Consider the following 15813-nt stretch of genomic DNA (forward strand, 5'->3'; position numbering starts at 1 on the left):
GCCTCGAAATCAGAGAGCCACCTGCTTCTGTCTCCCAATTTACCAGGATAAAAGGCATAAGCCACCGTGCCTAGTTAAGGGGACCACCCCAGGACTTGGGAGACCCCAGCTGGATCAGAACCTTTCCAAACCTAGAGTGTTTTTGAGATCATGGCCAAGATGGCTTCAGCCCTGCAAGGGAGTTGAAGTGAACACATATCGCCTTAGCTGGCCAAGGAGGGTCTCTAAATCCCCACATGGTGTTTGCACCTCAGTGCCCTCTTGGTACAGCAGGTTGTGGGAGCCTGGGTAATAGTTCTAGGCCCATTCTTCCTGGCTTGTCCAGAAGCAGACTCCTAAGGTGAGGAGGACCCATGAGACTGGCTAATGAATGAAATGCCCTGGCAATTGGAAGGCTAAGGCAGGAAGATCAGCAATTTCAGCCAATCTGGCTACATAGCAAGACCCTGTGACAAGCAAGACAAACCAACAGTAATAAAAGAGAAATCTCAGAATGGAACTGGAAAAGCAAGGAAAGGCAGAAAACAAGCTGAACAAACCACCCAGCTAGGACCAGGGCTCAGCCCAACCCCGAAGGGGGCCCTGGAATGTGACTTGTGTCCTAGAGTTTGTTCCAACTTGCATGAGACAGCGGCATTTTCCCTCTTGGCTAAAGGTCACCAGACCTTTGCCATGGTCTGTAAATGGGAAGTGTTTTTGGGGGTCCTGGCAAACCAAAGAGATGAGCAGGGTTAGAAGCCCAGAACTGGAGTCTGAAGGTTGGCAATGCAAATCCCAATGCAAATCCAGTGGTGGAATTTGCATAGCATATTTAGAGCTTAATCTCCTGTACCACGAATTTCTAAGAGGGGTCGCAGGAGTCTGTTGGAGCAGAGAGCTCACCCTTCTCTCCTCAGAGTTCTGGTCTCTACTAACAGTACTGGGTTGATACAGAAATGGGTCAGAATCCCTAGAAACTGGGATCCCCAAGCATTGTGTTAAGTAAGAAGACTGGGGAGTGGCACAGGGCCATTGGAGCTCCCAAGAACCAGTTATAATGGTTGGGAGAAACTAAAGGGACCCCACTGTCACACAGGCATAGCCATTCACACTCTTTCCTAGGATACAGGAATATACTCTCAGGTGTGCACACTAGTAGTGTACAGTCACACACACACGCACACACGCACACGCACACACACACACGCACACACACGCGCGCGCACACACACACACATGCACACGCACGCACACGCACACGCACATGCACACAGCTGCCTCATCCTGCACATGCTTTCACACAGCCCATGCACACACAGCTACTCTTACAGAAACATCCACAGATCTGAGCACATGTTTGCAGCCCCCATGTACTCTACTGTTAGGCTCACATCAGAAGCCTGGCCATCCGAGGTCCTTTACATTTCTGACTCTTGAGTCAGAGAAAGGGGCAGGAGGTAGGCAGGCAGTGTCCAAAGTAGGGTCAGTTGCAGATGGCCACAGAGGACTGACCTTTGTCTTTGATAACCTAGATCACACCAGATCCAGGGACCAGGCTCGTGTTTGTCCGGGGGTTACCTGTGAGGACTGACCAAGTTTTCTTAGAGTGCAGCTGCTGACACTACTCCCACACAACATTCCACTCCCACCATTGACCCAGGCTTTCGAGCCAGCAAGGGACACTACTGTACAGATGAGAAACTGCAACCCTGAGAAGGAAATGGGGTGGGCCTCGTGATACCCAGTCCCAGCCCTTGCCTGCCCCTTAGTCAAGTAGCAAGAGTGGGCAGGAACCTTGTCATCAGTGAGCATGGCCATCAGTGTGGAATGGATCAACTCTGGCACTGAGGGACTCCAGTCTAGCAGAGGCCACAGGCATCTAAAGAGTGTGGTCAACAGAAATGGTGGGAAACAGGCTGTGGGAGGTCAGTAGAGACGTCTAACAAGAGGAGTGGAACCAAGGAAGCCAAGGAGGCAAGTTATGCCTTCAATGATGAGAAAGACTAAGACTTGGGTAGACAATGTGTCTTAGGCAGAGGGGGCACCTTGTGAAAGGTGGGGAAGCAAGGTATCTCAAAGAAGATACCCATCCCGGCTGCAGGGGAGAGAGTGACTGGCAGAGAAGGTAAGCAGTGAGGAGTGTGGACAACCAAGGCCCCAGGGATCCAGAAGGCATGTGCAGAAGTCAGGGAAGATTACTACAGAGATCGAAGAGGCCAGATGTCGCAGGCAAGCTGCTTCTGGCCATGTCATGGAAGGGAGGATCTGGGATGGTGTAGGACACATTGCTTAAATAGAAAGATAGGGGCTTTTGGACAAACGGACTACCACAGAGGCAACTGGAGGGTTTTCAGGACCAAAGGAGACTGTGGGGTGCCAATCAAGTAGAACAGAGGCATGCATGCCCACCAAAAATGTGACTGATGTAATTAAGTAACTAAGTATAATTTTCTGTGTCGTTACATGAGAGAGAGAGGGGGGGGGAGGGAGGGAGGGAGGGGGAGAGAGAGAGAGAGAGAGAGAGAGAGGGGGGGGGGTATATACTCAGGCATGTGAGTGGATATCAAAGAACATCTTTCAGTAGTTTGTTCTCTTTTTACTGTGGGTTTGGGGGGATCAAACTCAGGTCATCAGGCTTTTACTGCAAGCTCTTTGACTTGCTGAACCATCTCGTCGGCCCTGGAGTTCTCTGTTAAAGAATGACACTTTAGTTAACTTGGGCTCAAAGGTCCTATTTCCTGTCATCAGCCTGACCACAGGCATACAAGAACTGATCAATAACCACCACCCCCCCTTCAGCTCACGGTCATTCCAGAGCAACTTGCCGTTCACTAGCTGTGGTCTAGACCTGTGGGAGCTTAGGGACATGAGTGTGAAGGAAGAAGGCTCTCCTTCCCCGCCATCAGCCTCAAAGCCACCGTGCGTGTGCCAGCATCTCTATTACTAAGCATTACTCAGTTCCTGGATGGCACTGAGAGCCGATAGTGAGACACTGAGCATATGAACGTCCTGTAATTGTGACCTCTCGGGGCAAGATTAATGTCCATTTGCTCCTCGAATTGCTTCAAATCATGTGGACAATGATTCCTTGAGACACAATGAAAGCTGTGAACAGAGCCAAGATTGGAAGTCAAGACTCAGAACCCCAGTCCCAGTTTGTTTGACTAGCTATGGTGTCCTACCACAGAACTACTTTTGTGTAGGGATGGAGGATGCTGAGGCAGTGCCAGGCCTTATATGGCCAAGACGATGTGTTCTCAGACCCCTGTCTTTGACTTTAACCAGCCCAATGGCTGAGCAATTTGTCTAATCTAATTTCCTGATAAGGTGTCCAAGGCTCATACAAAATGATAACTTGCTCTTAGTCAGAGGAAATATCACACCCCAAAATGTCTGCCCTAAGTCCTGGAATTCGGGAATGCTCACCGTATGTGACAAGGAAGGAAAGTTTGCTGACACGATTCTATTAAGGATTTGGAGGGAGATTACACTCAATTATCTGGACAGGCTCCCAGTGCTATCACTTGTGCCTTTACAGACGAGAATTTTCTAGGTGGGTGGCGGTGGCACACACCTTTGATCCCGGCACTCCCGAGGCAGAAGCAGACAAATCTCTGAGTTCAAGACCAGCCTGGTCTACAGAGTGAGTTTCAGGGCAACCAGAGAAACCCTTTTCAAAACCACAGAAACAAAACAGGAATGGACGGTGGCATGCTGACAGGGTCAGAGAGAGTTGAAGACCTCACTGCTTCGGAAATGGAGAAAGGTCATAAGCCAAGGAATATAGTTTAGAAGACGACAGAGGAAAAACAGTCCATCCCCTAAGGCATCTTAGAGAAGGTGACCCTGCTGACTCCTTGTACAAATGACACTGCTGCCCCCAACTTCAGACTCCAGCCCACTGACTTGTTTTATTTTTGCCATGCTATGGTGCTGGGAACCCAGACCCTTGCAAATGCTAGGCAAGTGTTCTACCAGAGAACTACCGTGTGGCTAGTAGATGGTGGGGTTTGGGTTACATTCTACTTGTTTATGTGTGTGTGAGGATGTGCACGTGCCTTGGCACACGCGTACAGCTCAGAGGACAACTCTCTCCACTCCATCACACAGGTCCTGCAAATCAAACTCAGGTCATCAAACTCGCAGGTAAGTGCCTCTACCCACTGAGCCATCTCACTAGTCCTAGCGTCTGGTATTTTAAGAGTCCAGAAAATATTGCATCCCATAGCAACTTTTTAGACTGTAAGTGAACTAATGGCTTTAGAATAATTTTAGGTTTACAGATAAGTAGCAAACACTGAACAGAAGTGTCATACATACATACATACATACATACATACATACATACATACATACGGTGTTCACCATATGGAACATTTTACATCATTGAATTTTAGTCATCTCTACAGACCCAAGACTTGTCATTGTTAGTCTTATTAACTAAATTTCATATGTTAGAGACTGAGACCTCATGCAGGGTGTCCCATCCTTCTTAGACACCATTCCTGTGTGACAACATTCAGACCCTCGGACTTTCTGAGAACCTTTAGCTTTGAAAAGTACAAGTAAAATATTTAGCAAGAATATTCCTGAACTTACACAGGTTATGAGATTTATAATATGAGAAATATCAGAGACAGAAAGGGCCACTGTCATCCCTCCATATCAAAGGGACATAGTATTGATGTGGCTTATCACTGGTCACATGAGCTTTGGTCACCTGCTCAAGCTAATGCTTGCCAAAGGTTTTCCCCATGATGTCACTTCCTTCTCTGCACCCAACTCTTTCTACACCTTTGGAAATAGGTTGTTACACACACTCCCCTGGGAGAGTTAAGCTCCTCTCTCTTAAGGGAAGGGCAATCCCAGTATCTTTCAGAGAAGTAGACTTACCTTGTCTCCCTTGGTAACATTGTTTACTATTGGCATGTGCTTAGGGCTGTCTGGGCCATACTTTAGTTTGGCATCCCAGTGCTATGGTATTATTTTTTTCTTTCAAATTGTCCCTGACATGGTCACTACATCTTTCTATTGTAAGAACGTGTAAGATGACTCTCTCTCTCTCTCTCTCTCTCTCTCTCTCTCTCTCTCTCTGTGTGTGTGTGTGTGTGTGTGTGTGTGTGTGTGTGTGCTGTCATTGATGTTTGTTTGTGTGTTTGAGCTTGTCTTGACTTCCTGGCACCCCAAGATGCCTCATACTTTTATATATTTCCCCTGCTCATTCCAAGACTCTGGCATTTCTTTAAGTATCTTAAGACTCTCCTTTTCAATTGTTTATTCATTTATTGGTGTGTGTGTGTGTGTGTGTGTGTGTGTGTGTGTGTGTGTGTGTGTGAGAGAGAGAGAGAGAGAGAGAGAGAGAGAGAGAGAGAGAGAACCTTTATACCACATACACACATGAAGGGTAGAGGGAAACTCCCGGGAGTGGGTTTTCTACTTCCACCAATAGAAGGCAAACTAGAACAACTAAATTCAGGTCTTCAGGCTTGACTGTAAGCGCCTTTATCTACTGTGCTATTATCCTGGCCCTAGGAAAATCATTCTTTAGAGAAGTATTAGGAACTATGATCTGGGTTCAGAGAGTGCTGGCTGCTAGTGGATGCTGTTGCTTCTAGGCTCTCTCAGAAGCCAGAGCTAGGCAGCCCACGTGTGTGCACTGGCCTGTGTTATACACCAGGATTTTATTATGGTTTCTGTATCTATCCATCTGTATCTGTGAGAAGGTACCATGAGTTCATGTTGATTTGTCCCTTATTACATGGCTCATTCTGGTCTTCCTTCTCCAACACTGAGAGAAAACTGGCTCCCAGTGAGAACTTAGATGTTTGCTCTCAGCTAGAAGCCCAGCCATTTCAGATATGGGAACTTGCACATCTGGAAGAACTCCGCATCCCCGGACACAGCGGATGATTGTGTCCATTCCATTCTGACATTAGTTCTGCAGCTTCTCCTCCATTCCCTAAGGTTCTAGAACTACTTAAGTTTGTCCCTTAGCTTCCTACTCCATTTGATGACATTTTAAAGTGCTTTTCTAAAACAACACCATTATCACCATCTACATTCCTTCTTGGGAGTCCCAAATATAAAGTATATTTTTTTGTTTGCTTGTTTTTTTGGTTTTTTTTTTTGTTTTTGTTTTTGTTTTTGTTTTTTGTTTTTTGTTTTTTTTTGAGCTGGGGACCGAACCCAGGGCCTTGCGCTTGCTAGGCAAACACTCTACCACTGAGCTAAATCCCCAACCCTGTTTGCTTGCTTTTAAAACTGTGCTTGTCACAGGCTGGCCTTGAACTCACTATAGAATTTCTGGTCCCTCTGCCTCTACTTTCCAACTGCTGGGATTGTAGACACTAGCCACCAACATGGATTTAGTTGTTCTAGTTTGCCTTCTATTGCTGTGATAAACACTGTGGCCAAAGCAACTTGGGGAGGAAAGGCTCACACATCCCAGTCACCCCACGGAAATCAGGGTAGGAACTCAAGCAGGAGCAGAATCATGAACCATGAGGAATACCACTTACTTTCCATAATACCACTTACTTTCCGTGGCTTCTGCACTCTGATTTCCTTTACAATTCAGGACCTCTTGCTCAGGAATGGCACTGCCCATAGTGGGCTAGTCCCTCCCACACATCAATCATTAATTGAAAAGATGTCCTGCGGACTTGCTCACAGGACCACATGGCAGAGGCAGTTCTTGATTCCCTCCTCCTAGCTGACAAGAAGTAGCACACTCATTTACATTTTTATTTGTTTGTTTTGTGTGTGTATGTGTACATGTATTCATGTGTGTACAGGTGTTTGCATGTGCCCCACATGCAGAGATTGTAGGTTGGTGTCAGGTATCTTCCTCCATCGAGCTCTACCTTAGTTAGCTTTAGAGATGGGGCAACTCACTGAACCTGGAGGTTAACGTGACTGACCAGCGAGCCCCAAGGCTTTGCTTGTCTCTACCTGCCACCTCCTCATGCTGGGGTTCCAGGCGGCTATTACCCAAGCTTTCATCAGGGTGTTAGGCATCCAAACTCTAGTCCTCCTGTTTTCCTGACTGATCCAGATCCTATTCCTTTTTACAATTTAAAAATTTACATCAGTGGTGCACACCTTTAATCCCAGCACTTGGAGGATCTTTCTGTGTTCAAGGCCAGCCTGCTTCCCAATGACTGCCTAAATCCCTGGCCATTGCTAGTCTGCTTTTTGTCTTTGTATTTTCTCCTTTTCTGGAATTCAAAGTCAATTGGAATCATAGAGTGTGAAGCCTCTGTGGTCTGGCTTCCTTCACTCAGCAAAGTGCACTTGAGTTACTATGCTGCTGTGAGTCAGGAGCTTGCTTCTTCAAGACTGTATAATATTCCACGGTGTGAGTGCATACTAGATCTTGTTCAACAGTCACCCATTCCCAGTCCGCTGATAACAAATAGCTGCAGATATCCACAGCAGGTTTACGTGGGGACTTGTTTCCTGATCTGCTGAGTGAGTGACATGTGGTCAGCTGGTGATTAGCTTTATGAGAAACTGCCGTGCTGGCTCCCAAAGTGGCTGTGCCATTTTCTCTTCAACCTCTCTGATCTTTGTTTTCTAAACTGGAAGTCATTGATATCACACCTCACAAGGCAAAGAGCATAGGCCCTGCCCCATATATGTTGAAATATTGTATAAAAGTACTTGTGATGTAATGTCAACTTAACACAACCTACAATCACCGGAGAGGAGGGAACCTCTTTTTTTTTTTTTTTTTTTTGGTTCTTTTTTTCGGAGCTGGGGACCGAACCCAGGGCCTTGCGCTTCCTAGGCAAGCGCTCTACGGGAACCTCTATTGAGAAAAATTCCTCCGTAAGATTGGGCTACAGAGGGGAACACTCATGTAGAAGGGGAGGGGGAGGGGTTAAGGGGATGTTGGCCTGGAAACGGGGAAGGGGAAATAACAATCAAAATGTAAATAAGAAATACTCAAGTTAATAAAGATAAAAAAATTAAAAAAAAAAAGATTGGGCTACAGGCAAGTGAGTCGAGCATTTTCCTAACTAGTGATTGATGGGGGAGGGTCCAGCCTTATGGATGGTGCCATCCCTGGGGTGGTGGTCAAACAGCAGGTTGAACAAACCATGAGAAGCAAGCCAGTAAGCAGCACCACTCCCTGGCCTCTGAGTTAGCTCCTGCTTCCAGGTTCTTGCCCTGTCTGAGTTCCTGTCCTGACATCCTTCAGTGATGGACTATGATGAAGAAGCCCTTTCCCCTCCATTTTGGTTTTAGTCATCATGTTTCATCACAGCATTGCTAACCCTAACTAGGACAGTCCCGATGTGTCTCCATAGTCATTTTCTAGTGATTTATATTATACGTTACAGGTAGGATGGGCCTGCAAAGGGTTAGACAGAAAGAGCAAGACTCCAGGCCTTTATTTATTACAGACACTTTGAGGAAGAAGCATTGTCCAGCCCAGATGCAGTCTGTCAATTCTCTCCAATTAGACAGGGGCCTCTTCTGGTCCTTAATAGCTGACATTTTATTAATAGGGCTGGGGATTTGTTGCTGGGTTGGTTTTGTTTTGTTTTGTTTGTACTTTAACAGTTTCAATAACCATTCTACAAATCCACAGACCCAGAGAGGCTAAGTAACAATGAGAGCTTAAAGAAGGGATACAGGATCTTCCTGGGAGAGGGAAATAGAGTAGATTTCGTGGGTGGATTGGGAGTGAGGGGGATGGGAAAAGGAGGGATCAGGTGTGGGGAAGGAGGGAGATGACTGGGAATGGGGGGGTATTTCAGAGGGGAGAAGCCTAGTGCAAACTGCATGGAATTTATGAGGGTGACACTAACAATGACCCCTAGTAACAGGGACATGGGACCTGGCACGGCCATCCTCTGTAACCAGGCAATACTTCAAAGGGAGGAATCGGGACCCCAAACCAGCCATGAAACCTCCCACTGACAATTTGTCCTGCTTGCAGTATGTGCTGGGACTAGAGCCTAGAAACCATAGAGACTTTATCCAGCATCTGATGGGAGCAGATGCAGTGTTCCACAGCCAGAGAACAGGCAGAGCTTGGAGAGTCCTGTGGAGGAGGAGGAGGAAGAAGAAGAGGAAGAAGAGGAAGAAGAGAAGGAGGAAGAGGAAGAGAAGGAGGAGAAGGAGGAGGAGGAAGAGGAAGAAGAGAAGGAGGAGGAAGAGGAGGAGGAGGAAGAAGAGGAGGAAGAAGAAGAGGAGGAAGGGGAGGAGGAAGAGGAGGAGGAAGAGGAAGATGAGGAAGAGGAGGAAGAGGAGGAGGAAGAGGAAGATGAGGAAGAGGAGGGGGGAGGAGGAAGGGCTGGAGAACCAGAGAGATCAAAGATACAGTAAGAACATGGCTCACAGAACTGACCCCAGAACTCAAGTGGGTTCACAGAGATCAGGGAGCTTGTACAGGCCTGACCTAGGTCCTTTGCATATAAGTTATGATTGTGTAGCTTGATATTCTTGTACGACTCCTAACAGAGGGATCCGATGCGGGGAAGGAGGGAGATGGCTGGAATTGGGGGAGCACTGCATGCCTTTGGGACCCTTTTCCACCTACTGGGTTGCCTCATCCAGCCTTGATGTGAGAATACGCGCCTGGTCTTATTGTAGCTTGTTACACGCCATATTTGGTTGATGTCCTGGGAGCTCTGTCTGCTCTTTCCTGAGGGGAGGTAAAGGGGGTGGACCTGGGAAAAGAGATTGTAGTGAGAATTGTGGCTTCTTTAAGAAACACAGAAATTGGGGTTGGGGATTTAGCTCAGTGGTAGAGCGCTTGCCTAGCAAGCACAAGGTCCTGGGTTCGGTCCCCAGCTCCGATAAAAAAGAAAAAAAAAAAAAAAAGAAACACAGAAATTTTGTGGGGATATGCTTTTGTTTTAATCTCAGGTTGTGCGTTATGGAGTTGCTTCAGACAATCCATGGCAGCTGACTGTGATTTGTCTTGTGCTCTAGCAGGGGTGTGATTTTGCCAGCTGCAGGTAGTTTTTACAAGTATTTGATGTTTGGGATTCTGGGGACTTTTCAGAGGCTAGATAAATGCTAGAACCTCGATAGAAGTGACTTGTGGGCCGGCTGGTGACTGGGTGCCATTTGTTAAGTAGTCATGCACGAAGAGACAAGAAGAAATTATATATCCTGACGGTGAGGATCAAACTTGCCCCAAGGAACTCAGTGTCCCTAATCAGCAGGCATAGTCTAATAATATTGTCACTCCTTTCCCCCTCTATCCTCTTTCTCTCCTACCTAGTGTTAGAGGTTGAAATAGAAGAAGAGGAGCAGAGAAGGGTGAAAGAAAAAGGAACCCACAGAGTAGCCAAGGTCCCATTACAGGGGAGGTGGACTTGGGGGAGGAGAGGGAGGGGAATAGCCATTGGGATGTAATACATGGAGATCCCTCAAAAAGCTAAAGCCAGAACCATCATGTGGCCCAGCTATACCATTCCTAGATATTTATCCAAAGGCTTTAAGTGCTACAGAGGCACTTGCATATCAGTACTGTTCTTAACAACCAAGATGTTCATCAATGGAGGAGTGGATAAAGGAATTGTTTATATGCACAGGGAGTTTTTTTTTTAACCACAAAGAAGAAAGGAGTTGTGTCATTTGAAGGAAAATGAATGCAACTGGAGACCATCATATTAAGAGAATTTTATCAGCCTCATAAAGAAAAAATATTCCCTTAAAAGCCCAGCATGCCTATAGCACTCTGGAGGCAGGGACAGGAAGATCAGAAATTCAAGGTCATTCTTGACACTAGCCTGGGCTACATACATGAAAGCCTGAATCAAAGCATAGCAAAATAAAAACAACAAAGCAAAACCAATCCTCTTTTTAAAGATGCCTCCCTAGCCAGCCGTGGAGGCACAGGCCTGTGATCTCTGCCCTCTGGGGTAAAGTAGGAGGGTTGAAAGTTAGAGGCCAGCCAGGGTTCCTTAAACAAGATCCTGTAGCGATAAAAGTGTCAGGGGTTAGGGAGCTAAGGATTTGCCTTCCATTTCCCGGGTCCACACCTATTCAGTCTCCACTGGAGATGAACCTGTGTGTGCCTGGCCTCAGCATAGCCTGAACAGGAAATGTTCTGGTGGGCTCAAAGCAGTGGGAGAAGCTGAGGAATACCCAGAACTGGTCTGTGAAAAGCACAAACTCACATCTGCCAAAAGCTATCCCTGCAGGTCTTCAAAAAGGCTGAGTATTCACCAAATACTCATGGACAGCCATGGCAATTGAAGACATCAGGATTTGGGGGACATGATTTACATGGGGCACCAGCTAAGCATGAGGAGGGTGGTGTCTTTCATAAACGTACGTGTGGTGGCACCCACCTTTAATCCCAGCACTCCAGACTGACAGTTGGATTTCTGTGAGTTCGTGGTCAACCTGATTTACCTAGGTGTATTCCAAGCCAGTGACATCTGCAAAGTGAGACCGTGTCTCAGAACGATAACTAAGAACAAAAGCAGAACATAGATGCCCAGTTCAGCCCATTCTATCTGCTCATGTTGCCTGGCCCGGGCCCCACACCAGCTCCAAGCTCTTCCAGGCCACCTTCAACTTTGGGAAGGAGTTCCTGCCTCCCTGATGTCGAGGTTCTATAGGACAACCAGCAAGGACAAGTCAGGGACTGGTTCTCCTGGGTCACCACTTTCAAAGCCAAATTCTGGTCCATCACGAGGGCTTGATAAAAGTTTGCTGAGCACGGATCACAACCATTGAGCAGTATCCCCACAGTGCCCTCCCATCTGCCTTTGCTCACTCAGTGGTTTCCTCCCCTGCCTCCTCCTGTGTCCTAAGAAAACTGAGCTCCCGTGGGAGGGTGAGCCTTGGCCCATGCCACGTGGCCACAGTCTCTACTGTGATGACCGACCCCTGTCCTATTTGCCACCCAAGTCAACCATAAAGCAGTATCAGACAGGCTGGGCCGCAGCAAGCCCTTTGTCCCCTTGGGTGATGATGTCTGAGAACTTCTCCCCGGGTCAAAGGGCAGCCTGATTCCAGAGGAGACTCCAGCCACCCCCGTCGTTTGAGGACTTCTGACCCTCTGTATCACACTGATAGATCTCGTGTGTGTTTGCATGTGTGTGTTGGAAATGGAAGAGACGGCCTTCTGCACATGGTGGGGCACCCCAAGGGAGGCCCCAAGAGAGCCAGGAGGTGTGGGAACATGAAGATTAGTGCTTGTGCCTGTTATATGTGTAGAGTTAGGGAATCCAACTGCTGTACCAGTATTCTCCAGTTCAGAGGCTGGGTCCATGAAAAGCACCCTTTAACCGGAACACAAAGCCCTCTGTGAGCTCAGAGCCCTACACTTCTCCTGGCTGGTGCTACTGGTGCCTGTAACATGGGGAGTCTAAGGTCATGTGGAAGAGGGTGAGTCCTTTTTTCTCAAGTCTTTTGCCCTCTCCTGTTTCCATCCTGGCAGCTTCACATCTGAAGGCAAGCCTGTCCTCCAGGCCAGCCAGGTCGGGAGTCACAGTGCTCGCTCCATTCCAACCTTTGCTCTGAGCTGCTCCACCCCTCCTCAGGCTTTCTCCTTGGCCCGCTGGGTGTCTGTCCTTCAGTGTTTTCCAGGCAGGCTGCCTCATGGCTGCAGCACCGGTGTCAGAAAAGGCCTGACTGAGCATTTGAGGGCTTGTCTTGTTACAGTGGCAGTTACCAGCACCTTCCCGCCCTCCTACCCTAGAGGGAGTGTGAACTGAGCAGAATGACTCACACCTAACCAAAGACGAAGGCAGAATAGACTTTCATGACTCAGAGGTCACAAAAGGCAGCCGGCCCCTCTCTTCCCACTCGCTGGATCTAGGAGAAGCCCCATCACCAGTAGCCCAACGAGAGGCCCAGTCCCTGATGTCGAAGAACGGAGGTTACCACTTATCAGTCATGTGAACGAGTGTGGAGGTGAATCCCGCAGCCCCTGTGTGAGCTTTCCAAGGTTCAGCCTAGTCAGCAGCCTAGCTGCCACTCAGAAGGTCCCTGAGTCAGAGCTAAGCCACTCCCAGGTGCCTACCCTCAGGAACTCGGAGTCAGTAAGCATTATTAAAAGCAGATAACCATTAAAATAACTTGTGGGCAGCAATAGCTATAATCCAGAATGCAGGATAGGACAGTTTGCCAGCTTCACTTAGAGGATGGCTGAGGTCCTGTAGGTTGTGTGTGTGTGTGTGTGTGTGTGTGTGTGTGTGTGTGTGTGTGTGTGTGTCGGTCTGTCTATCTGTCTGTCTGCCCTGTCTCTGTGTGTACATATTAGGCATAGGTCTTAGCTCTCAGAAGTTCCTGATTCCATGAGAGACAGAAAGTACCCCCATGCCCTCAAGTATCTGTGACCACAACCCTTTCTGCTTAAGGATAGACTAAATGTCTACCCTGACTCAGGGAAGAAGGCAGAGTAGACAGGGATATGACACAGGAGTGACTTGGAGTAAGTGACACTGACTGGATCAAAGACAAAGAGTATCCTGAAGGGACAGAAGGAGCCTAAGTTGGAATGAGCGCAGCAGGGGTGTGGCCTGAGGTGCAGCACAGGGTGCAAAGGTTAAGGTGAGGCTAGTCAGGACTAAGGGCAGATGAAAAGGGGCCTGGAAAGCCAAAGGGAAGAGAGATACACATCATCCCAAGCACTGAAAAGGACCAGGGGTTTATGGACTTTGGGTTTTATTTGAGAGGGTCCATCAGGTCCTGTCAGTGGTGCCCAGTGAACACCAGGCTGCTGAGAACTGCGGTTGAAAAAGGGAAGCCCAGCCTGGGGAAGCCGAAGGATGCACTGCTCACCCCCAGGCCGGGGAAGCTTCCTGGATTAGATGAATCATGCTGGAGGATGAAGAGGAAGTATTAGGCAACAGGAAGGTGGTGGAAGGGAAATGTTCCGAGGAACAACTTGGGCAAGATCACAGAGGTGACCTGAGTGTGGTCATGGTGTCACTATGACAGAAGCTTAGGGCTAAGGACTAAGATAAACACCAAGGACCAGAGCAGGACAGGAGGCCATGGTGAACAGCGAGCTGACCCTAGGATTCAGGGCAGACATCATCTGTCTTCTACAGATCTGCCCAAGCTCTGCTCAACAGCCTCAGCCCTGCATCCAGGCTCCAGCCCACCTGCCTAGTTTCAGCCCCAGGCCCCATGTCCCTTCAGCTTCCCCTGGACTTGAGCACCAGGACTCAGCAGGAAGTTGAAGGGAAGAAGGAAGCGCAGAGGGAGAACACATTCCTGCTCTTATCAAACAAGTCCCTGGGCTGCCTGTGTCCTTGTCAGAGGATGAGTCCTGGGCACATTTAGCTGGGCACTGGGACTCGATGCCTCCCTTTGCTCTTCTGTTGTCCCTGGGTGGCGGGAGTGTCTGATGCGATAACTGTGGCTCACAGCACCACACATTGTGGATTCCCAAACCTGTAGGTACCTCAAGAAGTTGTTCCTTTAGCACTCCCATCTCAGACTGTCCTGTGGTTCCCCACTGAGAGCAAGATTGACCTGGCACGATGGAGGGCCATGGAAGGCTTCTGAGCAGAGACAGTGGTGTCAGAGGGGGAAATGGAGACAGGCCAGCTAGGCCAGGCTGACTGGGCCCCTTGAGATGCAATAGCTTTATTACGGCCATGAGATGGGTGGGGGTGGGGCGGGGATTCTGCCACAGGCTTTTACTTTTAAAATTTTGGTACAGTTTACAAAGGTGGCCACCAGCGCTCTTCAGAGCCTTCTGCGATGTAGCAGCCCTCCTCTCCTGGCCTTGCGACCATTTAGGTGCAGAGGGAGTGACTGAGTTGACACTGCACGCTGTGTAGCCCTGGACTCCCACTCCTTTGGAATCCAGCCATTACAGAGCACTAAAGAGGCTGTCAGGAGAAAGCTGGGCTCTGTGCCCTGCTGTGACAGCGTGTACAGCCACCCCAGCCTCACATGACCCACACATTCCATGCAGCTGCAGCAGCTGAGGCAACTCAGAACTGAGGTACACAATTCCTCCTGCTTTCAGCTCTTCGGTAGCTCTAACTCAGTGGTAGAGAACTGTTATGACCCCCTCTAACGGCCACCATCCTTTCCATGTTGCCCTTTAAGGCCCTGTCCACCACCGCTGCCTCCAAATCTTCCCTGAGATGGAAGACAGCACTCACTTCTCCGATCCCCTGCCTTCTCCTTCTGGTGTTATTATTTTATTTTGACAGACTCTCTCTACATAGCCCTGGTTGTCCTGGAATTCACTCTGTAGACCAGGCTGGCCTCGAACTCACAGAGATCCACCTGCCTCTACCTCTCGAGTGTTGGGATTCAAGACAGACATGTGCCACCATACCCTGCTTGGTTCTTGTCCCACACTATCCCATCTGAACCCCAAGTGCCTGAACCAGGTCCAGTAATTTCTATGTACTGTGCAGGATTCCACGAAGGCCATGGTATAACTCCATGACTTGGGAACTACTTGGGACACTACAGTGAAATATTGTGATCCTATGTCAGACCCTAAAACAGGGTTAGAGGGTTTCACTGAAGATAGATGGGGCCAGGACTAGGATCCAATGTGTACTTCTCCAGGGCCTGTAGAAACTGTTCCTACTGGGGAGGGATCTGCTCCCCATTAGAGACGATCAGCAGTCAGGCACTCCTTCAACCCAGCCACGCCCTGTGCTCGTACTGCTGTTGTAGCATCTCCAATTCAGGAACCCAGCATTCTCCTGGCCAGAGTATCTATCCCATCTGGAGACACACAGCCCCCAGGATGGAAAGACAGACTGACATGTTGGATTTTTGTTGTTGTTGTTTGGGTGGTTGGTTTGGTTTGGTTTTTGACACTGGGTTTCTCTTTGTAGCACTGACCAGGCTGGCCTTGAACTCATAGATTCCTCTCTATCT

General features: G+C 48.4%; 1 long non-coding RNA gene across 10 annotated transcripts in view; it reads left to right on the forward strand.

Annotated features, from left to right (window-relative positions):
• Window positions 1-15813, forward strand: part of LOC120099888 (uncharacterized) — a 62040-nt gene that overhangs the window by 21302 nt on the left and 24925 nt on the right. For 8 of the 10 annotated variants that reach the window (XR_010060684.1, XR_010060682.1, XR_010060689.1 and 5 more), the window contains one exon: window positions 4090-4125. The exons of the other annotated variants lie outside the window; for them this stretch is intronic. This is a non-coding gene — a long non-coding RNA (uncharacterized LOC120099888). The remainder of the gene's footprint in view (window positions 1-4089; window positions 4126-15813) is intronic. 10 annotated transcript variants of the gene reach the window in all.

Source organism: Rattus norvegicus, chromosome 1 (assembly GCF_036323735.1).
Source record: "Rattus norvegicus strain BN/NHsdMcwi chromosome 1, GRCr8, whole genome shotgun sequence".
In the NCBI taxonomy this organism is placed as follows: Eukaryota; Metazoa; Chordata; class Mammalia; order Rodentia; family Muridae; genus Rattus; species Rattus norvegicus.